At 38.1% G+C, this 27,249-nt stretch overlaps 1 long non-coding RNA gene across 1 annotated transcript; it reads right to left on the bottom strand.

Annotated features, from left to right (window-relative positions):
- Positions 1–347: 347 nt before the first annotated feature.
- On the bottom strand, positions 348–27,249 carry LOC108292380. Its single transcript, XR_001820261.2, has 4 exons — positions 27,045–27,249; positions 21,429–21,494; positions 11,341–11,411; positions 348–2,178 (listed from the first exon to the last, which is right to left on the bottom strand). It is a non-coding gene; the product is annotated as an uncharacterized LOC108292380 (long non-coding RNA).

A 27,249-nucleotide genomic window follows, 5' to 3' on the forward strand; every position in this document is an offset into this window, starting at 1 on the left:
CTTTCCTCCAGAATAAAAGAAGTCAAGCTAATTATGTGATACTGTCAGTTCACTCCAAGTCTTTAATGGTTGGCTCTCCTGTGATAGAAGTGGGATTCTGTATGATGGCACGCATATGCAATCAAGACAGCTGGGAGATGTTTATCATAGAAATGACACTCTTCTATCTTGTTCAATAGCATGAGATAATCTATTTGCTAAAGATTATTAAAGATCCTGGTTTTGAATCTCTCAATTTTTATTGCTAATAATGTCCCAAGTAGCTTGAAGGACAAGCTTCAGTGCTATAGTGCTTAAATTTAACCAAACTGAAGCACTATTTTATTACATGAGGGAATTTTTTTCTCAATAACACAAGAAAGTCAAATAATACAGCACTTATAATAATTACAAAGCACATTGTGCTACTTTAAGCACCTCTTATTCTAAAATTGCAAATAAAACTTTATGAAAAAGCATTTTAACCCCATTTTGCAGATGAGGAGACTGAGGCACAGAGGTTAAGTGACTGGGCCAAAGATACCTGGGTCAGCAGTACATATCAGAACAAAAAGTAGGACCCCAGCATTCTAGTTTTTCTTGTACATTCTTCACTTATTATTCTGGCTTTGCAAATGCCAGTGCTAAAACTGAAGGATGACACTGAACCCACATATGGAAAGATTTCATAGAAAGAGTTTCTGGCTCCCTACACATATTCTCTATGCATGGGAATTCTAGTCCCACAAATAAAACTTCAAAAATTTGAAAAATTGAGGTTGTTCTGTTATCTACAGTAAATGAGGTGTAAAATTAGCTTTTCAGGAACATATATTTGCTCTCAGAGAGAAATCCAAGACTCAGTAACATACAACTTAGGAAAAGTATCAGTCTTCTAATTGTCTCTGTTAGAAAATGACCTTGTCAGTAACATAATGTTATTTCTATATAAAAAAGTAGAGCTATCTTGTTGCTGTCAGCTGTCTGGGAAAAAATGTTATCACTCTAAACAAGAAGAGGTCAGAATGCTCTAGGCATGTAAGGATTCTTTAAAAAATAATAGTTTAGTTTAATATTCACATCTCTGTGGCAAATCCGACTGTTGGTAGAAATTTATTCATTGACTCTATTTTGTTTTTGCCCAAATCATATAGCATATTCATTTGTAGGCAATTTTAAGCAGCCATTTGAAAACCAGTATTTTGGAAATGAAAGATTCATAGATGATCTCTGGCCCATGTTCCCCATAGACGTTAGCGTTCTAAACAGAACTAAGTCAGGGAGCATGTGATTTACAGTATTATCTTCTTAATTTTCAATATGAATGAGCTCAGTCATTGTTGATGGAGGGATGCAGATGTGAGAGTAGGACAGGGAAGCATCCAATCTGCTTTTATTTCGCATGTTGCATTCGCCCAGGTCCTTTGACTTTGTTACCAGTTTTGTTACGGTCACTGTGATCCACTTCTCATCTGTTGTCTGTGGAATGAATTCCACGAGCTCCACCTTTTGCAGAAAAACAAAAGATAGGGTGTTTTTCTTCCCATTCACGATGCGGATGTCTCTGTTCCTGAGTTTAAAACAATCATAAAGACAGAAAAGCAAATCCCTGTAGTAAGAAACCAGACTTTTCAAATGAAACATTTTATTGTAAATAGCTCTTCATAGGTATTCCTCGTGCTTCACTCCCCACCCACCCTTGTTTTTTTTTTTTTTTTTTTTTTTTTTTTTTTTTTTCTTTTTTTTTTGTTCTGATCTTTTAAAATGATGTTTATTATCAGGACTAGTGTTTCCATGGGGTGTGGTGTTACATTAAAATGACCCCCCTGCACAGCAGGGGTTGAATGTTTCATTGTAACTTTGGTTCCATGCCCAAGACACATCTTTGCTTGATCTGCTGAAACTAGTTCCAATGCTGAACTTTTTCTTTACACAATATATGTTTATAGTTCTTCTCTTCTGATTTGACATATACATGTTTCATTAAATGCAGCATATATTGTAGATTTTCAACAGGGTTGTGTAGGAACTGTCAAGTAAGAAACCTTGAATAATGGCTTTAAAATACACAGCTGTAGTCCTGGCTACAGGGTAGTTCTTAGCTTTTGATCTCCCTCTCACTGCTGTAAACAATTTTGCCATCTTTGAAGGTTTAGAAGCATTTGCCTTTCTGGACTCTTATCCATGTTTTCGGTAACTCTGTAAAACAGAGGAAAAATTATTTTATCATCATTTTTATTAATAGCCAAATCATAAAAAGCAAACTTTTAAAAAAGACACACATTTTTTATTCTTTGCCACACTTCAATGTCTATTATCTTATGCAAGTTACATCTCTAAGCTTAGTTACTTTAATTTTAAGTGAGAAAATAGAAGTATCTGTTTCAAGGGTTGCTGCAACATAATGCATATAAAACAATTAATGGTTCTTGTCTCAAAGTAAGTGGCCTGAAATATTAGCTATTGTCATTAGTGTCCTTTCCTTTGGGACCTTCCAAGGTGATAGGTTAAGAAGTTAAATTGAATCATCATGCCCCAACTTATCCATTTAAGATGTTATTTTATTTTTGAAACTTATTTTAGATTCAGAAGGTAAATGTGCAGGTTGGTGACGTGGATATATTGCATAATGCAGAGGTCTGGGCTTTTGTTGAACTCATCACACAAAAAGTGAACATAGTACTCAATAGGTCATTTTTCAAACCCTGCCACCTCTCTGCCTCCCTACTTTTGGAGTCTCCAGTATCTACTGTGTTTGTAAGATGTTATTTTAAAAGAAGATCTGTCTATTCCATTCAGTGACTCACTCTGTGTCACATTTCCTCCCCAACAAAATTGTAACTGTTGGCATGTTGTCTCTACCTAAAGTCCTGATTGGAGAACTCCCTGGGAATTCTGCTACACATGCTTCTTGGTTGGCCCAGAGAGATCCCTGAGAAGGTGCTATCCTGACATGTGGCAGTCAGGACTCCTAGCCCCGTTCCTCTGTAAGTCCATATGTCTGAGTTTTCACTTGTGTAGAAATCCAGGTCTTAATGCTATCTTCCAGTGAAAGCCAGAAATAGCACAGAGGATGTGTTATGAGGATACGCTGTCATGCACTACTTAAGGGCATGGCCTTTCGGGTCTGAACAATGTGGATAGAGAAAATGGGATTTCTGTTTTCTTGCTGTATGCCCAAAGATTAACTTCTTTAAGCTTCAATTTCCTCATCTATGAAATAAGGACACTGATTCTGTAGAGGGACTTTACTATTATTCCAGAAATGTTAAATCCAAAGTTAAATGTTAAAACCACAATCCAAAATGGGGGGAAAAGAGGCACTTAGTACCCCAAGGATAATTCCAGTGAACCAACCAGAGGCAACTTAAGGTTCCACAGAAATGCTTGCCGTGAATGCATATTTGCAGAGCCATTTTGCTCCCAAGACAAGGTTAGACTGGGATGAAAGAGTGACAGGGTGACAGAGGAGAACCTACGGAAAGGAAGTGCAGTGGTCGGGGAAAGACCACACTGAGGGAGAAGGTACGAAGAGGCATAAAGAGATTGATGGTGTATGCACAGAGGCACACTTGCCTTATGTTGCTCAGACACAGAGTTGCTCATCTTCCCTTGCCTATATCTGAGCAGAGAATTGAAGAGGGATGACAGGGCAGAGACAAGGGCCACAGCGTAGTTGTCTCCTTGTCCCATGCTTCATCAAAAAGCTACCTCCTCAGCCAAAAGCTGTGGGTTGTACCACCAATGATGGGAGCCAGTGAGGCAGTGGAAGAAGCTGGACCTTGGCCAGGCTGGGAGCAGTGCAGTGGGCATCCTCTGCATAGCCTTCTGAAGAATTCACACATATGTTGCCCAGAATAGCCAGCCTTTGGTCACCTCTCATAGAAAAGACATCACATGTTAGTCAATAGTAGTCAGAGAAACAGCTGCAATAACTGCCAAAGGAGTTGAGAGGCAGAATCCTTTTCCCTCTGCTTCCTCCCTGCTCTCCAGAAAGGCTCAGCCTTGAGGAGGAAGAGAAGGGGAAGAGATCTATTAGAGTCAGACCCTGAACTACAGTTCCATTGGGGTACCTGGCTCATGCCTAAGGTAGAATAAGGGAAGAAATGAGAATAAGCAGAGACTGAAATTGAACTTTTAAACTGGGTTAAGACTTTTGAGAGTTGAGAGTGACTGAAAAGTTGAGGGACCAACCTAATAATTAATTAAAAGATGATAGAGGGAAATAACACAGTACCTGAGTGAAGAAAGCTATGAATTGAGAAAATAGATAGAGTTCGTATTTACATTGCACTGGGATGAGAACCCCAAAAAACTAGTTACAAATATAACATTCTCCTATTCCCTGGTAAAGAAGAGAGTTGATCTGAATGTGTATAAAAAATTCTTTGGGGTTATATTTTTGTTTGGGTTTTTAAACATAGAATAAATATACAAACACAAAAAATCTTTTACTTGCAAACTTTCAATGTATAGGCTATCAAAGACTAAATCCTATATATTGTGTCAAAGCATGTGTACATCATTTCTACCTATCACAACTGAGGTACAAGCCCTCAATTGAATAAACACATGTTGGTTTTGAAAACCAATGGACCTCACCGGCAGTCCAGGCAGTCTCCTGGAATGTTAAATTTCTATCATTTGAGAAGTACTTATAAAAGGAACTGTGATTTCTGTAGTAAAGTGAGATTTGTTCAAATTAGGATTCTGAATTACTGCAGTTACCCAATGGGTCACAGGGGTTCTTTTTAACAGATGGCTTAGCAGTGCTGCACTTTTGTTTCCTCATCTGTAAAACGGAAAACGGCAATTACCACTATCATTTTTGAGATTACTACAGGCTACACATTCTTTTTTTTTTTTTGAGACAGGGTCTTGCTTTGTTGTCCAGGCTGGAGTGCCGTGGTGCAATCTCGTCTCACTGCAGCATCGACCTCCCAGGCGTAAGCGATCCCTGCACTTCAGCCTCCCAAGTAGCTGGTAGCACAGGCACGCACCCCCATGCTCAGCTAGTTTTGGTATTTTGTAGACATGGGGTTTTGCTATGTTTCCCAGGCTGCTCTCAAACTCCTGGGCTCAAGTGATCTGCCTACCTCAGCCTCTCAAAGTGCTGCAATTACAGGCATGAGCCACTGCACCTGGCAAATGCCACAAACTCCAAGTCTTAAGTACAGTGATGCCACCTCTGACTTGTGGTTGTAGCTTCTGTAAGGAACACCACCATCTAACCAGTTACACCATCCAGGAACACAAGGGTCATCTCTGACACCTTCCACTCCTCATCCTTCATATGCAATTTATCATAAGGTATTCAATAACTGGTAGCTATTATTATTTCCTCCATTATACAGATGAGGATATGGAGTCTGAAAATTATTCAATAATTAGTCCATAAAAATCCTGGTAGGGAAGACATAATAGTACTGAATGAAATGTAACTGAAGCTGGAGGATCAGGGAAGCCTTCCCTGATTTTCCACTGAGATGGGAAGGATGAATGGGTATCAACCATTTAATGGTGATGTGGGAAATGTGGTCCAGGAAGATGGAAGCACATCTTAAAAGGCATGATTCAGGACAGAATGCTTGGTATGTCTACAAACCTGACCTTTAACGAGCGTTTCTATGTGCCAAGTACGAAAGTAGTTATTTTACTTGTATAGAATCACTCAATCCTCAGAAAAACAGTGGGTGCTATTACTTGCTAATTTTTTATATTAGGAAATCAATGTTTGGAGAGTGTTATATTTTGAATGTTTGTGTCCTCTCCAAAATTCATGTTGCAACTTAATCCCCAGTGCAAGAGTATTAACAGGTGAGGCGTTTAGGAGGTTATCAGGCCGTAAGTGCAGAATGGCTGAGGGCTTATGAAAGGGCTGCAGTAAACTAACTGAGGCTCTTTCCCCCTCCGTCCCTTCTGTCCTGTGACACAGCTTCGCCCCCTCCAGGGGATACAGCAACAAGGCTTCATCTTGGAAGCAAAGACCAGGCCCTCACCAGACACCAAACCTGCTAATGCCTCGATCTTCAACTTCTGGCCTCCAGAACAGTGAGAAATACATTTCTATTATTTATAAATCATCTAGTCTCAGGTATTTTGTTATAATAGCATAAATGGACTAAGAGAGTTATAATAGTCTCTATTATGCAGGATTGTTTTAAGTATTACAAAAAATAATAAATATAAATGTACTTTTTGAACTGTAAAGCAAGATGTTCTCTCCTTCTTCTTTATCATAATATCATTAATATTATTTTTAAAGTATTTATTGATTATTGACTACATGGTAGACACTGTTGATTATGTGCTAGGTATTTGGTATACAAGGTTAAACAAAATTATATGGTCCTTATCCTCATGAAGTTTATTTACAATGAGATAGACATTAATTTTTATATTCCCAATGCATATAAACTTGTCCAGAAAGGAAACTGAGAAAGATGTCTTTGTGGGAATCACAACTGAATTGAGATGCAAAAGGTAGGTGAGTAGGTGTTTACTAGTTAAAGTAGAAGGGAAGCATTCTGTGCACCAAGACAGCTTGGGCAAACCCTGTGGAAGGCAGGAGGGCGTGTGGCTCATGAAGGGAAAGTGGAGCACTGGGAAGCCTGAGAGATTGCCTGTGTGGTTAGAACCAGGCAGGGCTTTGTTGGCCAAGTTAAAGAATTCAAATTGGATATATTTTTTTAAACTTGTTATCAATAGGTTGGTTGAAGGGACTTGATCCTAATAGTGATGTTTTCCTAGGAAGAGATCAAGGCAAAGTTTGCATTTCTAAAAGCTCACTGTAACTACTCTGAAGAGAATGAGTTAAAAGAATGTCTATCGTGGAAGCACTGAGCCCAGTTAGTGGGCTATTTCAGCTGTGGAGGAGGGGGAAATATATTTGTGTCCTCTTTCCTTTGTCAATGCATTCTTTAAGGTAGTCTTCAAATGGTATATAAAAAAACAAATCGAATATGTTATCTTTATGACTATGCTATCCTTGGCTCTGATCTAACATATCCCAAATCAGCTTTCATATTCATTTTCTCAGCTATTCATTCATCCATCTGCCTCTCAGTTCATCTGTCAATCTGAAATTTATTCTGCACCTAGGATAGATAAGGCACTGTTATAGACAAAGATACAAAGATGAATAAAACTAACTTTTACTCTATGCTTTATTAGTACAATTTGTGAGACTAATAAATATGTATTTATTAGCACAAATAGGGAAACAATTTATATACGACTGGATAAAGCTAATGGATATATTTACATAAAAAGGAATTACTAACTGGCATACAATGATTCATTTTATAGACTTTCCTTATCAATATAAAAAAATGAGGAGTAAAATTTTCCTACTAATACTTTGTTTATTTATTTTTTCGGGGGACAGAGTCTCACTCTGTCACCAGGCTGAGTGCAGTGGTGCGATCTTGGCTCACTGCACCATCTGCCTCCCAAGTTCTAAGTGATTCTCCTGCCTCAGTCTCCCAAGTATCTGGGATTAGAGGCACACGCCACGATGCCTGGCTAATTTTTGTATTTTTGTATTTTTTTTAATAGAGATGGGGTTTTTACCACGTTGGCCAGGCTGGTCTCCAACACCCGCCTTGGCCTCCCAAAGTGCTGGGATTACAGGAATGAGCCACTGTGCCCAGCTGATCCTACTAATACTTTAAATGATAAATACAGTAGAGACTGGTCATGTAGCCATTTGTTTTCCCCAGGTTACCTGAGTAAATATTTGCCTATTTTAACAAATAATACAGTATTTAATTTCTCGTTTTTTTTTTCATTAGAACAATAACAGTATTATGTGCCTTTTGACTTTTTTTTTATGTTACTAGACAGGAAGTAAAAATATTGGGCTGTCAAGTTAAAAAATTTATGGTTAACCCTGGAGAAATATCATTAAACATTATATATATATATATAAAATGTTTATATATATATATATAAAATGTTTATATATATATATAAAATGTTTATATATATATAAAATGTTTATATATATATAATATAATGTATATATATAATGTATATAATGTATAAAATGTATAAAATGTATATAATGTATATAATGTATATGTATATAATGTATATATAATGTATATATAATATAATGTGTGTGTGTATATATATATATATATATATATAATATATATATACACATCCAAATGCATGTAAAATTTGTCCAGGAGGAATAGTAAAAATGAGCTAGACCAGTGTATGTGGATAAAGAATCATGACCACCTGATCTCTGGTCCTCCCAACTTCATAATGAGCAAAGCTTGTACTGTCATGTTCTTCATTAATTCATCCCTGCTCGGAAGAGGAGGGTTTTCAACGGGTCATTGTAACCTGGATAGAGCAACTAATCACTGACAATAATGACTTAGGTAATTACTAAAAAAAAAAGAAGTAAGAGTCACTCCATTTTAAGGAGGACTTTGTAATTTGAGCTAGTCTTGAGCTTATTAACAGAATACAAATCACTAATTTAGTATGGAAAAAAATTCACGGTTACTTGCAGTAAGCTTTCACTACCTACCAATAAACAAGCAACATTCCCCCTACTTATTCTTATTTCTCTCTTGCCAACTTTGGAGACATATGTAACATTAATCAGTTTTCAGTGATGCTTTATTCCCGAATATTAAGCCAGATTATGCCCTGAGAAGAGGAGTCAAAAAAGCAACTCCTTATTTGGGGTTAGGATTTAAACTCCTTGCCAGTACTAGAAGTTCTAATTTTGAAACTAGTATAATTTTGTATACTAGTATACTAGTATAATTTTGAATTCAGTAGTGTGGTAGCTATTTTTAAAATATAATAATCGCTAAGAGTTACTGGTTATTTAATTATTTTTTTGACATGCGTAACCTCATTTCATTCTCTCTACACAATATCCTGCCGTAGGTAACATGATTATAACCACTTTGTGGAATAGGAAACCTAATCTTGGGTGGATTACACAACTAGTAAATGGCAGGACTCAGCTTAAAAGTGTATCTGACTAGTAGGCTGTGCACTCTAACCTCTCAGCCATTTTACTGCATATGCATTATATTATATTATATTATATTGCCCAGATTCACCGTCACATAAATCTGCTAGAATATTAATTTCATTATAGTCATCCATTTAACAGATAATTACTAAGTGTTATTTATGTGCTACTTTGGAGGAAAAACATCAACTCTTGTACATCCCTCAAGGAGTTACACAAAATGGGAAAAGGTACAGAGATGTGCACACTGTAATTTCAAAAGCCAATAGCTAAGTAGCGCTACACAAATAGAAGATGATGCCCCTGATGAACAGCAATGTTGCTTCAAACACACAGAAAGGCCCTCTTTTATTTGTGAGGCAGTTTGGTGGTCAAAAGTAGATCCTGGACTGAGGCTGCCTGGGTACAAATTTGTAGCCCTATATTCTTGGGAAAGTCACATGCTATAGTTTCTCCAACTGTAATTTAGGAATAAAATCAATACCTATCCCACAGGAGACTCTGTGAGGACTAAATGTATCTGTTACTTAGAACAGCTTATAATCAGCTTTAGCCAGCATTGATGTTAATGCTGAAGCCTACCCATTTTCTACCTAGTACTTATGAGGTTTGATATTTCTTCTCTAAACCACCATGTATTACTTGTCTCTTACTGAAATTTATTTCCCCTATGTTTAAAATTTATTTATTTATTTATTTATTTTGGTCGGGGAAGGCTGTTTATCTTCTGATACTCTGGCCATTTTGATCCTTTGCTAGAGACTCTCATTCCATTTCAATTTGGATATTCTCATTCCATTTAAGAGACTCAATCCTCTTGTTTCTGTGCTACAGTGCCATCACCTTTCTTGACAGACAAATGATACTGGTCAGTCTGAAAAGAAAATCTTTTGCAAGAAAGAATACAGCAGAGAGTGAGTTATGAGTTCATACATTTTCTGAGCATACCTGCTTAACTCTTTGCTTATATCAGATTATGCTGAAGCACTTTTACTTATCTGTTCCATATCCAGGTAATGGATCTCATACTTATGGAGAGAGTATGATCTCTCTTCTGTTTTCCAACTTGCTATAGAAAATGTTAAATCACCTGAGGTCCAGGAAAGATCTCAGCCTAATATAATTCAATAGGATAATCAGAGTTGACATGAACCATGATAAATGGATTTAGAATAGCCGCTGGCCCTTCTTTTTTAACAATGGTATTGAGATTTGCAGTTTCCCTACCTGGCTGGCCATCAGAATCACATAGTGCGCTTGTTAAATACAGACCAATCCTTGCTGTCGCCTCTCCCACCCTCTCTCTTTGTCACCTCTATCTCCAGTGATCTGATTCAGCAAGTCTGAGGTGGGGCTTAGAAATCTGTATTTTTAAGACTGGGACTCACTAAGATCATTTATGCATGTACTCATGAGACATGGACTTAGTAATAATGATAATAAGACTCCCATTTTGTTTTCTATATTGACAAATTGAAAAGTAACTTATTTGAAAACAAGATCCAATTTTACTTAGCCTTCTTTCTTGGGTTTTAATGAACTCCCTAGTCTCTACTGGGGAAAAGGGGTGAAAACAAAGCAGTCATTATTAGCTTGTTAGATTAGCAGAATCAGAATTTTCAAGCTGAAAGCAATACTATAGATAAAGTCATTATTTCTTCACTTTGCAGATATAGACACAACTTTCTGTATAATGGGAGATTATGATGAGAATACTAAGATCCACAGACATTGTGAATTCCCAAAGTGATATAGTTAACTGGAACAAATTCTTGATTCCCAGGATATTCAGTTTCTTCATTTTTCTAATAATCACTCAAATAAACTGGATCTGTGTCTCAATTTACGGCATTTATGCTAACCAAAGCAAGTGTGTTTGTTTTTAAAAAATACAGCATAGTTTAAAAAAAATATAGACCAGGCATGTTGGCTCATGCCTGTAATCTCTACACTTTGGGAGGCTGAGGCAGGAGAATTGCTTGAGCTCTGAAGTTCAAGACCAGCCTGGGCAACAAAGGGGGGCCTTGTCTCTAAAAAAATAAAATAAAATAAAATTAAATTAAAAGCTTAGCTGAGCATGGTGGCACATGTCTGTAGTCCCAGCTACTCAAGAGGGTGAGGCTGGAGAATCACTTGAGTGTGGGAGATTGAGGCTGTAGTGAAATATGGTCTGATTTTGCCACTGCATTCCAGCATAGATGACAGAGCAAGACTCTGTCAAAAAAAAAAGAAAAGAAAAGAAAAGAAAACTAAAGAAAGGCATAGTAAGTATAAGTAGCATTCTTTTTTTTTTTTTTTTTTTTTTNTTAATCAAATACCTCTTAGAACCACATTTTGAGAATTAAATGGAATCTTACCTTTAAGAGGCACCTTGACATCAAGGCCATAGAATAAAGGCAAGAGAGAAGAACAAGAATAGAAACAGAAACTGCAGAAGAAAAAGAAGAAGATTATGTAAATCTGAATTTCTGTCGTGCGATTCAGGTAGTACAAAACCTCTGCTTTTCCACATTGCTCAAGTCTAACCACTTAACACATGAACATCAAGTATCTTTTTGTTTAAAAATATCCACACCTTTTATTTAGCTACTGACAGAGAGTACCAGTGTTCAACTAACATTGATTCATACATTTTAGAATCATGAAGGGGGTTTTACAAACAACTGGCCTAAGCTCCTAATTTTATAGATAAGAAAAATAATCACAGAGCAGTAAATCAATAGTTTAATTACATACAATTTATGGCACAGTGAGGGCTAAAGCTTAGCCTGAGCCCTATTTCATTATATATCACAGCATCTATCTTTCACACATGAGAGGGTATTTCAAAAACACAAAATATGATCAGAACATAAACATAATCACTCAGTGGTATCTTTTTTTTTGGTTAATATGATAGGTTTTAGGATTAAGGTACAGCAGGGAGAATATTAATTTGTAGGCTAAATATATACTTAATTACTCATAGTGGAACATTTCAGAGAAGGATATGGACATTATTAATAATTACATTGGGTTGACAGGTAAAAACTGGGTCCGTCCTGGGCAAGTGAGGATGGGTGGTCATGCTGTTGACATCAAACCTGCTTCTATATCAATGGACATTTCAGATAATAAATGTGTGATGTTATTCCAGCTTTTATACCTCTGAGATAGACTTCTCCTCATTTGACTCATGGAAGTTAAATGGAGTCTGATTTGTTTTTCTTCCCCAAAAATCTTCACTTGAGAAACATAATTGGATGAGCAAACAGTGCCTGAGTAGCCTGGGTATATAACTAACTGTATACTAACTGTAAAAAGTCATAGGTCAAGTCAGTTTCTTTTTTTTTTTTTTTGAGACAGAGTCTCACTCTGTCAGCTAGGCTGGAGTCCAATGGTGCAATCTCAGCTCACTGCAACTTCTGCCTCTAGGGTTCGAGTGATTCTCCTGCCTCAGCCTCGCAAGTAGCTGGGACTACAGGTGCGTGCCACCACGCCCGGCTATTTTTTTGTATTTTAGTAGAGACAGGATTTCACCATGTTGGCCAGGATGGTCTTGATCTCCTGACCTCATGATCCAGCTGCCTCAGCCTCCCAAAGTGCCGGGATTACAGGTGTGAACCACCACACCCGGCAAGTCAGGTCAGTTTTTTTAAAAAATAATTGATTTCCTTGGTGGTTTACTTTTATAGAGTCAGTAAGTCTTTTACCTGATTATCACACTCCAGGAACACACTGTTGGACACATTTGTGAATGAGGGTTATGTTTGGCATTCTCGTATTGTGAATGTTATTTGCATATTTCCTTTAATGCTACTGCTTATAAGGCTCTTGCTCCACTATGGCTAAATTCTACAAACAAGTTATGAATATGGCTCTAAGAGGCATGTATTGGTGATGAGTCTATTATTATGAAAACCAGAAACGTACTTTTTCTCATTCCTTGAAGGTAAACTTTTAGCAGGAGAAGTTCAAGAATGAGAGTAATGGATGAATTCCCATTCCCATTATTCTGATGAGAAGATCAGGTATCAGAGGAGATGTCCATCACTTAGTCTATAATGAGAGTCTTAATCTCTGCAGTGTGGTGGGCAGATCATGCCATTTGGAATCAGACACCCTGACCCTGGTCTTGATTTGCCATAAATTGGTTATATAATTTTGGGCAAATTGTTTAACTTCTTTGAGCCATTGTTTTATTATCTGTATAAAAGGAGATCATATCATCTGTAGTGTCTGTCTCATAGAGTAATTACGAGAATCAGATGGAAGCATGGCAGTGGAAGTGCTCTAGATAAGGTACATACAGATATTACTCTCTAGATAAGTGCTGCACACAGCTGAAGCAATTTTTCTAGGTTTGTTGTTACCACCTGATTCATACTGTGTGCATGGAAATAATAAATAAAGAAGAGATATTCCATGTACCCTGAGTGGGTGTTCAAGTACCATAAGGGAAGAATGAAGAGTATGTCTGACATAAGGAAACTTTAGTCTCTTTACTAGATTAAGGGTGTGGAGAACTGAGGTCAAGTGAGTACAAAGCATATCATAAACCTCATCTCTAGTCAAATATCTAATCAGAAGTCAACTGGATTGTTTTTGAAGTGGTTGAATTTTCTACCCTATGTGAAATATGCAGTGTTGACAATTAGACCCTTATTTTTTTTCAAGTAGGATAATTACCCCATTATCATAAATGTTTAGGAAGTTCAGATCTGTAAAGTATACTGAGCAAAAGAATTGTGAAAAAGTTCGCATTTAATTCCAACAATTAACAATCACTGGGAAATTTATTGTACATTATCATTGCCTCATTCAGTCCTGCAGAACTAAATAGCCCCTTCTGAAATCTGGGAAATTCAAATTTAAAATTTTGCAAAGAATGTATACTTCGCATTGGAAATTTAAAAAAATTACACTTTTAGAATTTGACTTACACTTTTTTAGTGTTTTCTTTTTCACATAAGCGACCTCACTGGTTCCTCATGGAACCCATGGGTGGAAGAAAGGGCAAGTGTTATCATCCCTGTTTAGAAACATGGCTTAGACAGAGGAAGTGACGTTACTTACCTAAGGTCTCAATGAGTACCTAAAGACCCAGCCTATATAAAAATCTGGGTGCCTGGTGGTCTGGCTACTTGAGCCCACCAACTCCCTTTAACTTCATATATACAGATAATTATAGAGGCAATCTGGAATAAACCAAATTCTAACCATTGTCACAAGAAGAGCAGATAGTTTGCTATTTTCTTCTTGTGTGCCTATGGAAGCTACTGTAAAACCGCCACATCTTTTTACTATACAGGAAGTCAGGTAGCTACTTTCAGTCAATCTGATTGGAAAGCCTCTTTGGCATCTTTGCTGTTACTATTGCAGAATGTTCCTGGTGTCTTGGGCCAGACTTTTTTTTTAAATTATACTTTAAGTTTTGGGATACATGTGCAGTATGTGCTAGTTTGTTACATAGGTATACATGTGCCATGGTGGTTTGCTGCATCCATCAACCCATCATCTACATTAGGTATTTCTCCTAATGCTATTCCTCCCCTTGCCCCATCCCCCAACAGGTCCCGATTTGTGATGTTCCCCAAGCTGTGCCTATCTGTTCCCATTGTTGAACTCCCACTTATAAGTGAGAATGTGCGGTTTTCTATTCCTGTGTTAGTTTGCTGAGAATGTCCTTCATTCATGCAAAGGACATGAACTCATTCTTTTTTATGGCTGTATAGTATTCCATGTTGTACATGTGCCATAATTTCTTTATCCAGTCTAACATTGATGGGCATTTGGGTTGGTTCCAAGTCTTTGCTATGGTGAATAGTGCTGCAATAAACATATGTGTGCATGTGTCTTTACAGTGGAATGATTTATGCTCCTTTGGGTATATACCCAGTAATGGGATTGCTGGGTCAAATGGTATTTCTAGTTCTAGACCCTTGAGGAATTGCCATGCTGTCTTCCACAATGGTTGAACTATTCACACTCCCACCAACAGAGTAAAAGCATTCCTATTTCTCCACATCCTCTCCTGCATCTGTTATTTCCTGACTTTTTAATGATTGCCATTCTAACTGGTGTGAGATGGCATCTCATTATGGTTTTGATTTGCATTTCTCTAATGACCAGTGATGATGAGCTTTTCTTCATATGTTTGTTGTCTGCATAAATGTCTTCTTTGGAAAAATGTCTTTTCATATTCTTTGCCCATTTTTTTTATAAGGTTGTTTTTTTCTTGTAAATTTGTTTAAGTTCCTTGTAGACTCTGGATGTTAACCCTTTGTCAGATAGATAGATTGCAAAAATTTTCTCCCATTCTGTAGGTTGCCTGTTTACTCTGATGACAGTTTCTTTTGCTGTGCAGAATTAAGCTTTTTAGCTTAATTAGATCCCATTTATCAATTTTGGCTTTTGTTGCAATTGCTTTTGGTGTTTTAGTCATGAAGTTTGCCCATGCCTATGTCCTAAATGGTATTGCCTAAGTTTTCTTCTATGGTTTTTATGGTTTTACATTTTACGTATGAATCACAATCCAATTTGGGCTAATTTTTGTATAAGGTGTAAGAAAGGGGTCCAGTTACGGTTTTCTGCATATGGCTAGCCAGTTTTCCTAACACCATTTATTAAATACAGAATCCTTTCCCCGTTGCTTGTTTTTTGTTTTTTTTTTCTTTTTTCTTTTTTTCAGTTTTGTCAAAGATCAGATGGTTGTAGATATGTGGCATTATTTCTGAGGCCTCTCTTCTGTTCTACTACTCTCTATATCTGTTTTGGTACCAGTGCCATTCCCTTTTGGTTAGTGTAGCCTTATAATATAGTTTGAAATCAGGTAGCCTGATGCCTCCAGCTTTGTTCTTTTTGATTAGGATTGTCTTGGCTATCAGGCCAAGACAGGCTATACAGGCTCTTTTCTGGTTCCATATAAAATTTAAAGTAGATTTTTTTTTTTTTAATTCTGTGAAGAAATTCAATGGTAGCTTGATGGGGATAGCACTGAATCTATAAATTACTTTGGGCAGTATGAACATTTTCACAATATTGATTCTATCGATGAGCATGGACTGTTTTTTCATTTGTGTTCTCTCTTATTTCCTTGACTAGCATATTGTAGTTCTCCTTGAAGAGGTCCTTCACATCCCTTGTAAGTTGTATTCCTGGGTATTTTATTCTCTTTGTAGCAATTGTGAATGAGAGTTCACTCATGATTTGCCTCTCTATTACTGGTGTATAGGAATCCTTGTGATTTTTGCCCATTGATTTTGCACTCTGAGACATTGTTGAAATTGCTTATCGGCCTAAGTAGTTTTGGGGCTGAGATGATGGGGTTTTCTAAATATACAATCATGTAATCTGCAAACTGAGATAATTTGACTTCCTTTGTTCGCATTTGAATACACTTTGTTTCTTTCTCTTCCCTGATTTTCCTGGCCAGAACTTCTAATACTATGTTGAATAGGAGTGGTGAGAAAGGGCATCCTTATCTTGTACAGGTTTTCAAAGGGAATGCTTCCAGATTTTGCCCATTCAGTATAATATTGGCTGTTGGTTTGGCATAAATAGCTCTCATTATTTTGAAATATGTTCCATCAGTACTTAGTTTGTTGAGTGTTTTTAGTATGAAGCGCTGTTGAATCTTATCACATGACTTTTCTGCATCTATTGAGATAATCATGTGGTTTTTGTCATTGGTTTTGTTTATGTGATAGATTACGTTTGTTGATTTGCATATGTTGAACCAGGCTTGAATCCCAGAGATGAAGCTGACTTGATCATGGTGGATAAGCTTTTTAATGTGCTGCTGGATTTGGTTTGCCAGTATTTTATTGAGGATTTTCACATCAATATATTCATCAGGGATATTGGCCTGAATTTTCCTTGTTGTTGTTGCCATGTCCCTGCCAGGTTTTGGTATCAGCATGATGCTGGCCTCATAAAATGAGTTAGGGAGGAGTTCCTCTATTTCTACTGTTTGGAATAGTTTCAAAAGGAATAGTATCAGCTCCTCTTTGTACCTCTGGTAGAATTAATTTGTAAATTCATCTCATCTTGGGCTTTTTTGGTTGGTAGGCTATTAATTACTGCCTCTATTTCAGAACTTGTTATTGGTCTATTCAGGGATTCTACTTCTTCATGGTTTAGTCTTGGGAGGGTGTAAGTGTCCACGAATTTATCCATTTCTTCTAGATTTTTTAGTGTATTTGTGTAGTGGTGTTTGTAGTATTCTCTGATGGTAGCTTGTATTCCTGTGGGATCAGTGGTGATCTCTCCTTTATCACTTTTTATTGTGTCTATTTGATTCTTCTTTCTTTTTCCTTTATGTGTCTGTCTAGCAGTCTATCTATTTTGTTAATCTTTTCAAAAAACCAGCTCCTGGATTCATTGATTTTTGAAGGGTTTTTGTGTCTCTAACTCCTTCAGTTCTGCTCTGATCTTAGTCATTTCTTGTCTTCTGCTAGCTTTTGAATTTCTGTCCCCTCACTTCTCTAGTTCTTTTAATTGTGATGTTAGGGTGATGGTTTTAGATCTTTCCTGCTTTCTCCTGTGGACATTTATTGCTAAAAATTTTCCTCTAAACACTGCTTTAGCTGTGTCCCAGAGATTCTGGTATGTTGTGCCTTCATTCTCATTGGTTTCAAATAACTTACTTATTTCTGCCTTAATTTTGTTATTTACCCAGTTGTCATTCAGGTGCAAGTTGTTCAGCTTTCATGTAGTTGTATGGTTTTGAATGAGTTTCTTAATCCTGAGTTCTACTTTAATTGCACTGTAGTCTGACAGACTGTTTGTTATAATTTCCAATCTTTTGCATTTCTGAGGAGTGTTTTACTTCCAATGGTCGATTTTAGAATAAGTGCTACGTGGTGCTGAGAAGAATGTATATTCTGTTGATTTGGGGTGGAAAGTTCTGTAGATGTCCATTAGGTCTGCTTGGTCCAGAGCTGAGTTCAAGTTCTGAATATCCTTGTTAATTTTCTGTCTTATTGATCTGTCTAATATTGACAGTAGGGTGTTAAATTCTCCCACTATTAATGTGTGGGAGTCTAAGTCTCTTTGTATGTCTCTAAGAATCTGCTTTATGAATCTGGGTGCTCCTGTATTGGGTGCATATATATTTAGGATAGTTCGCTCTTCTTGTTGATCTTTTTACAATTATGTAATGCCCTTCTTTGTCTTTTTTTGTTTTTGTTGGTTTAAAGTCTATTGTTTCAGAAACTAGGATTGCAACCCCTGCTTTATTTTGCTTTCCATTTCTTGGTAAATTTTCTTCCATCCCTTTATTTTGAGTCTATGTGTATCTTTGCATGTGACATGGTCTCCTGAATACAGCAAACTGATGGGTCTTGATTCTTTAATCAATTTGTCAGTCTGTGCCTTTTAATTGTGGCATTTAGCCTATTTACATTTAAGGTTAATAATGTTATGTGTGAATTTGATCCTGTCATAATGATGCTAGCAGGTTATTTTGCCCATTAGTTGATGTAGTTTCTTCATAGTTTTGATGGTCTTTACATTTTGGTTTGTTTTTGCAGTGGCTCGTGCTGGTTTTTGCTTTCCACATATTGCTTCCTTCATGAGCTCTTGTAAGGCAAGCCTGGTGGTGACAAAATCCCTCATCATTTGCATGTCTATAAAGGATTTTTTTTCTCCTTCGTTTATGAAGCTTAGTTTGGCTGGATATGAAATTCTGGGTTAAAAATTCTTTCCTATAAGAATGTTGAATATTGGACCCCACTCTTCCGTCTTGTAGGGTTTCTCTGCTAAGAGATCCACTGTTAGTGTGATGGGCTTCCCTTTGCGGGTAATCCAACCTTTCTCTCTGGCTGCCCTTCACATTTTTTCCTTCATTTCAACCTTGGTGAATCATGTCTTAGAGTTGCTCTTCTCGAGGAGTATCTTTGTGGTGTTCACTGTATTTCCTGAATTTGAATGTTTGCATGTCTTGCTAAGTTGGAGAAATTCTCCTGGATAATATTCTGAAGTGTGCTTTCCAACTTGGTTCCATTCTCCCCGTCACTTTCTGGTACACAAATCAAACGTAGGTTCAGTCTTTTCACATATTCCCATATTTCTTGGAGGCTTTGTTCATTTCTTTTCATTCTTTTTTCTTCAATCTTATCTTCATATTTTATTCCATTAAGCTGATCTTCAATCTCTGATATCTTTTCTTCTGCTTGATTGATTCAGCTATTGATACCTGTGTATGCTTCGCAAAGTTCTTGTGCTGTTTTTCAGTTCCATCAGGTTATTTATGTGCTTCACTAAACTGGTTATTCTATTTAGCAATTCCTCTAACCTTTAATTAAGATTTTTAGCTTTCTTGCAGTGGGTTACAACATGCTACTTTAGCTCAAAGGAGTTTGTTATTACCCACCTTCTGAGGCCTACTTCTGTCAATTCATCAAATTCATTCTCTGTCCAATTTTGTTCCCTTGCTGACAAGGAGTTGTGATCCTTTGGAGGAGAAGAGGCATTCTGGTTTTTGGAATTTGCAGCCTTTTTGCACTGATTTTTCCTTATCTTCACAGATTTATCTACCTTTGGCCTTTGCTGTTGGTGACCTCTGGATAAAGTTTTTGCATGGTTGTCCTTTTTATTGATGTTGATGCTATTGCTTTTGTTTGTTTTTCTTCTAACAGTCAGGCCCCTCTTCTGCAGGACTGCTGGAGTTTGCTGGGAGTCCACTACAGACTCTGTTTGCCTGGGTATCACCAGTGGAGGCAGCAGAACAGCAAAGATTGCTGCCTGCTTCTTCCTCTGGAAGCTTTGTCCCAGAGGGGCACCCGCCATATGCCAGCTGGAGCTCTCCTGTATAAGGTGTCTGTTGACCCTGCTGGGATATGTCTCCCTGTCAGAAGGCATGGAGGTCAGGGACCCATTTGAGGAGGCAGTCTGTCCTTTTGCAGAACTTGAGCACTGTACTAGGAGATCTGATGCTCTCTCCAGAGCCAGCAGGCAGGAACATTGAAGTCTGCTTAAGTTGCACCCACATCTGCCCCTTCCCCCAGGTGCTCTGTCCCAAGGAGATGTGAGTTTTCTCTATAAGCTCCTGACTGGGGCTGCTGCTTTTCTTTCAGAGATGCCCTGTCCAGAAAGAAGGAATCCAGAGAGGCAGTCTGGCTATAATGGCTTTGTGTTGCTGCAGTAGGCTCTGCCCAGTCTGAACTTCCCAGCAGCTTTGTTTACACTGTGAGGGGAAAACCGCCTACTCAAACCTCAGTAATGGCAGTGCTTCCCTCCCCATCAAGCTCTACCGTCTCAGATTGAGTTCAGACTGCTGTACTGGCAGCGACGATTTCAAGCCAGTGGATCTTAGCTTGCTGGATTTGGTGTGGGTGGGATCTGCTGAACAAGACCACTAGGCTCCCTGGCTTCAACCCCCTTTCCAATGGAGTGAATAGTTCTGTCTTGCTGGTGTTCCAGGCGCCACTGAGGTATGAAAAAAACTCCTGCAGCTAGCTCGTTGTCTGCCCAAATGGCCGCTCACTTTTGTGCTTGAAACCCAGGGCCCTTTTGGTGTAGGCATCAGAGGGAATCTCCTGGCCTGTGGGTTGTGAAGACCATGGGAAAAGTGTAGTATCTGGGCTGGAGTGCACCATCCCTCATGGCTTCCCTTGGCTACTGGAGGGAGTTCCCCAACCCCTTGTGCTTCTACTCATCCCCCATGGGCTGCACCCACTGTCTAAGAAGTCCCATTGAGATGAATGGGTACCTCAGTTGGAAATGCAGAAATCACCCACCTTCAGCATTGGTCTTCCTGGGAGCTGCAGGCAGGAGCTGTTCCTATTTGGCCATCTTGCCTGAAAATTCCAGGCTTTTTTTTTTTTATTGTGCAAGGCTGGGTAGCTCACTGCTGCTTGTTCAACATCCCAGCCTGAGCTCTGTCCCTTCTCCTACCCCACACACATTTCCAAGTGCCCTCTGTAACAGCCACAGTGTTATATCACTCAAAAACACTGGCTGACTTGGAGGAAGCAGCCGCTCTTTCAGCTCACTGGGGAAGTGGCAGGACAACATAATTATCATATATCAATCCAAGTTTCTAACTTATTGGTGAGGTGAAACTGCAGCACAATGATGAAAGGTCTTTTTATGAATGATAATGGGAAAGATTAAAAAAGGTGCAAAAAGATTTTTTTTAAAAAAGAGCAAAGTAGGGTAATAAAACACTGAATAAACTTTTGGAAAGGAAATGAAGATGAGGAAGGGGAAACTAAGGAAAGAAAACACAGGAAAAAATAAGAAAGCAACACAAAAGACAAACATTTGAAGGTCAAGTTACTGATGGGAGACTTTGCTGGCATTCTGGTGTCTGACTGAAGGTGAGGGCTAGGTTTCCTGTAACTACACCTACCTCTGCAAGACACACAATAACTGAGAAGCCAGAAAGAAAATACAGTGAGCAAAATCAATATTACTTTGTGATTAAACAAAGAATAAGATAGTTATTGAACTTGACAGATACCTTTTCTTCTAAGTCCTTTATTTGTCTTTTCTGGATGTCTGTTTTATCTTCTAAGTCACGGATTCTCTGAAGAAAGAAAAAAGAGAAAGCATCAGTGGGGTGTTCAGTTGTGTGAAAAAATCATTCACCAAACTAAAACACGAAACTTCCTATACAAACATGAATATTTGTACGAGCAGCTGGAAATATCACATGTATAGTTTTTCCCTACCCAAAAATGTGTTGTATGTTTCAGAAATTATCTGTGCTTCTGGTAAAATCATTATCATTGATTATCTTTTCAAAAAGTATTTTCCACCCTTTCGACTGGGCCTACCCCTGTAGACCCCTTCCTAGTGAGGTATAGGTCCCACCCCACTGGCATTGGGTTTGGCAAACAGACTTGTTTTGCCCAGTGGAATGTGAGTTGGAATAAGATGTGGGAATATCAAATTCTTGTAGAGGGGGCAGTATGTCCCAGAACTAGAGAGCAAGAAATAAGCTTTGTTAGGAACCATTTGGATTGGGATTTTGGTTGTTTCTTTCCACATTAGAGACAGCTGAGGCTGAATCACATAGATGTAAACAAGCCCATAGTTCGTTCTTAACCTTTTTTCCTAACCCGATTTCAACCCTGGTTCAAGATAGAATTTTCTCACAAAACGGAATTGGTCGATTCTCATAAAACAAAGTAGAGGTTACACATCAACAAACAAACAACTGATAAATTAGGGAAAAAAACAGAAGAACATACAAACATAACACAAGCCATCCTAAAGACTGCCTGAATTTACCTCTCAATTATGTAAAAAATTCCACTAATTTAAACACTGAAGACTTGAAATCAACATTACATAACAACTATTTACAAGTAAAATTAAGTCTTCACATTTATATCAGCAATCTAAAGGCTTTTAGTGCTCATGTACATGGTTATACAATGCAGACTTCTGATTTAATACCTCTGTTGGGAATAATTAGAAAACAGAGAAATGGAGTCCATAAAGAAAACACTAGAAGCCAAATGGGATGATAATATAGAAAGAGAGGTTTTTATAATGCAATAGTAGGAGAATAAAAAGGGAGCTAGAACAAAGGGTACTTGAACTTGGAAATCATATCTCCTTTTCTTTACAACAGTGGATCTCAACTATTTATGTCTCCCTGCCCCCACCAGGGACATTTGGCAGTTCTGGATTTTTTTTTTAAAGTTAATTACTGTGTTTATTTATTTTAAGTTGTGCAATTCAGTGGCTAATTTAGTATAGTCCCAAAATTGTGCAGCCATCACCGCTATCTAAATATGTTGACATTTTTGCATTGTCACAACTGGGATTGTGTGCATCTAGCATCTACCGAGTAGAAGCCAGGAATGCTACTAAACACCCTATAAGGCACAGAACAGCCACCCCTCCCCTTAAAAAAGAATAAATAATTATCTGCTTTAAAATTTCAGTAGTGCTGAGATTGAGAAACTCTGCTTTAAAGTAAGGGAGCTAAGGTTTGTGCAACAAGGGATGGTATGTTTTGGTCAGAGTGAGAACATAAAGGTTAACCTTGAAATTATGCCATAATGAATGCTGGAGAAAGGGATGGGACTGGAATGTTGATGGTATGTGTATACATGTGTGATGTGTGTGCTAGTGTATATTTCCACAGTGCTGTCAATGCTCCATAGCTACACAGTAAAGAATACATTTGCTAGATATTTCCACCTTGAGTGTGCAAGTAGTTTCTTGGCATGTCCACTGGATGTGGAGGTAAGTACGATATGGACAAAATCATGAAGATGTAAAATTACTGCAGAATCTATTCCTCCATTACGTCTATGCTTGTTGGGCACCTTCTTACATGCTCATGACTGTGCTGAATGCAATGTACAATACAGATAAGGTACCAATTAGGTCCTGATTTGAAAGAACCATCAGATCCAGATGGGATGACAAAATTAAACAGTAAAGGAAAACAATGGGAAAAGCTGAATAACTTTACCACCCATCTCCAATTCCTAGTGCACTGTTTACCATGGAGAAGCTGTCCATATATATTTTTTAGTTAAGTAAATGTGTTATGCTACATCATATAATGTATGCTTGATTTCCTTTTGCTTCCCAACCCTTTGCCATCCATCCAACAGGAAAGCTTGTTGGACCCAAACATTCCTTTTCTATCACTTCTTTTTATCTCTACTGCTACCAAGTTCACCAAGTCATTGCCTTCCCTCATCAGGACTGGTGTGGCACCTTCTACTTGCTCTTCCTGCCTCTTACTTTGATAACCTACATCATCTATAGCAGGCATTGTGAACTCCCAGAATGTAAAAATGATCTCCATGGTCCCCTGAGTTTAAGCAGGTGGGAAGGAAAGAAGGAAGAGTTAGCTGAGTGGCACTCATAATACAGTGCAAACTCCTGCAAGGCCCCATGTGATGTGGCCCTTTATTAGCTCTTCAACATCGCTTCCTATCAATCTCACCCTGGCTCTGTATGCTCCTGACATTCTAGCCTTTGCTCTGTTCCTTGACTATTCCAAGCTTATTCCCATGATAGGAACTTAGCCTTTCTTGTCCCTGTCTTCTGGGACACTTGGCCAAGATCTTTGCGTGGCTCGTTTCTTGGATATTAGGTATCTTCAGAGAGGCCTTCTCTGACCAGCCAGCCTAAAGTGGCCAATCCTACTCCAAAACTCACACATACATTGTATACTTTTCTGCATAGCACTTACTGACCCTCTCAGAAATTGCCTCAGTCATTGTTCATTTGTGCTGTGGCTCTGTCCCTGTCCCTCTGTGGGATAGAGAGTGTAGTGATCTGTATGTCATTACTTACCATCACACTCCCAACACCTGGTACAGAGCAGGCCCTCAATAAATGGTTGTGAATGAGTGCATAACAAAATATAGAAGGTAGATTTACTGAGCAGTAGGTGGTTCATTTTTTCACTTTTCACCAGGGAGATCATGAATGGGTTAGATCTTAAACTGGGACTGGAGAAATGAGAACACTTGGACCAATTGCAATGGAAACTAAAGGATACTTTAAGGCGAGCAATCATGCAAACAAAGGGTTGGAGGTGGAAAATCACAGTACAAGTGGGACCAGGACATTTTTAATGAGTGGAGAAGGAAGTATGCTCTGGGGTTGGGTCAAATCTAGTTTTCGTGGGTGGGGTACTCAGCTACTGAAGGACCTGAAGAGACCTGCGTAAGACTCAACTCAACTGGAAATTGGGATCATGGAGGCTTTGGGGAAAGAATGTACCACGAGGAAAAGTGAGAAGGATCTGTAGTGAGAAAATGTGGTGGATTGAAAAGAGGAGAGCTAGAACTAGGTCCCCATGGTACCTGCATCTGCTTTTTAAAATGCCATTTATTATGATATATCAATTATTTTTCTTTGTGTCAATCTTTTTTATGTCCACTTATGAGTCCTACATTTTGTGAAGGCAGGGTCCACCGTGAATTCTCTATGTCTAACTTGGTATCTAGCACCAAGGAAACATTTAAAGGTTTGACTGAATAAATGCATAGATGGTGGAGTGAAATTCACATAAGAACATTTGGCAGTACCTGGAAGCTGGTGCAATAATGAAAAGTCCTGCACATGCCTGGGGTGACAAGTATGAACAAAATGGACCAGTATCAAAAACATTTCAGGGGAAATTCCAGGTGGATGTGGTGCTATATTAGTGCTTACAGGGAAAGAACAGAGAAGACTCCAATGTTTCTAGCTGGGGTGATTTGAGATATGGTAATTCTACTGACTAAGACAGGCAGATGGGGAGAGAGATAAGAATAAAATAAGAAAAGATAAGAATGAGATAAGAATGCATAAGAAAAGATAAGAATGCATAAGAAAAGATAAGAATGCATGAGTTCACTCTTAAACATTCAAGCAGAAGTGTCTAATAAATGGTTAGTGATATACTTTAGAAGTAGGAATGTATTACATAGTTCTATATGAAAGGTTCTGACCAATATCTTCTGGAATAATTCTATGAAACTCAGCTATTGATTAAAAGGGAAGAAGAGTAAGAAATAACTTAGAAAGGTGTATGCTAATGAGCATTTGTTTAGGGGAAGGATGAAAAATGTCAACGAAACTCTCTGAGGTTCAGAAATAGTGTACTATTGGCAATACTGGATAACTTAAAACCAACTCGTTCAGGAATGAAGTATCTTAACTAAATGGTTAAAGAAACACTCAAATAGAATAAAGTTTTCATCATAATTAAATTTAGATAACCATTAGTCCATCTTAAAAGAGGACACTTCTGTGTTTCCATGACATAACTCCCAATTTGTTGAAAGTAATTACATGCTATTGCAGCACAAGAAATGTGTACAGAGGACATTTTTGTCCCCTGATAGAAGAAAAGAATGCATGAAATAATGCAATGATACCATAGAGTCTATTATTAAAGACTGTAAGAAGTCTTTCCAAGAGTCAAAACACAAACCTTTGTTATGGAATCTGAAGGAGCATTAATAGGAACATGTATGTATTTATCATCTCTGGAACACATGGCTTCAGAATTCTCTGCCTACTTGAGTAATCTGTTAGCCTATAAAATCCACAAAGCTCCTGGCTGCATCTGAAGTGTGCTAAGTGTCATGTCCCTCATGAATTGTTTTTATTGGCATCATAGAAGACCCCCTGCTTCTTTTCCACTCACCTTGATCACTGATGACCACATGATTCTTACCGCCTGTGCATACCATGTGGATTTTGTACCAGTTGCTTCTTATAGCTTCTGAGGATTGAATACTGTAACCTGACACTTGTAATTCTGGAATCCTTACTGAATCTATCTCAGCCCTCAACAGACAAGCTATGGCATGAATAAAGAGTTGCAATTAAAAATTTTAGCTGGAAATTAGTATTGGGTGCCTATTTTGAGTCTCGCTGGTCTAGATATATCATGTAAGTAATGGATGACAGTACAGTACAGTGGTTAGACATACTGGCCTTGGAGTCCAGCAGATCTAGGCTGTCATCCTGACTGTTGCTTACCATCTGCGTCATCTTGGGCGAATCATTTAGGCATTCTTATCTTCAGTATTGTTATCTCCAAAATTGAGATAATAAAAATACTTACCTCATAGGGCTATTATGAAGATTAAATGAAATAATGTAAGTAGAACCCTTAGTTACTGACACACAGCAAATGTCAGTAAGTAAATGGCAACTGCCAGGCTTTGTGGGTGGTGAGGTTTGTAATGTGAATGGCCCTTGTTCTCTTTTACACTATTCGCATTATTTCATCAGGTTAGGCTGTGAACTGGAGTGAGCAATAAATAGGAAGCACTATTTTGGTCCTGGGGTGTGTTCTGCTTCCCTGCATAAGTCAAATAATCAGACATCAGGACATTCAAAGGGCATTTCATGACAATGTAGTTCTAAAAATAGTAGCAGTATGCAGTCCTTCTGAAAGGCCAATTTTCTCAAGAATGAATTATTGCAAAACTGTCATTTTGTGTGTGCATGAAGGTGGCAAACAATGGTTATTTATTGTAGACTCTGAAAATAATTTGTATCTCCTGGGCTTCTCCATACCCTTACTCAATACAGTGTCCTTAGTACTAAGTCTCATTTGCTTAGTACTAACCCTACACAGAGACAGTGACTCAGTCCTCACCTGATGGGCTTGCTGTAAAAGCTCCATTCTTTCCTGAAGAATCTGACAGTCATACTCTCTGCTCTTCCTCAGCATTTGCCGCCGTAACTTTTCTACTGCCGTCCTCAGCTCCTCTTGCTGTTTTTCACTTAATAATTCACCAAACTTGATAACAGTTTCTTGCTGCAGAGCATTGTACAAAGTAGCTTCTAGTTCCTGGATTCTC

This window comes from Cebus imitator, unplaced genomic scaffold (assembly GCF_001604975.1).
Source record: "Cebus imitator isolate Cc_AM_T3 unplaced genomic scaffold, Cebus_imitator-1.0 Scaffold489, whole genome shotgun sequence".
NCBI classification, from domain to species: domain Eukaryota; kingdom Metazoa; phylum Chordata; class Mammalia; order Primates; family Cebidae; genus Cebus; species Cebus imitator.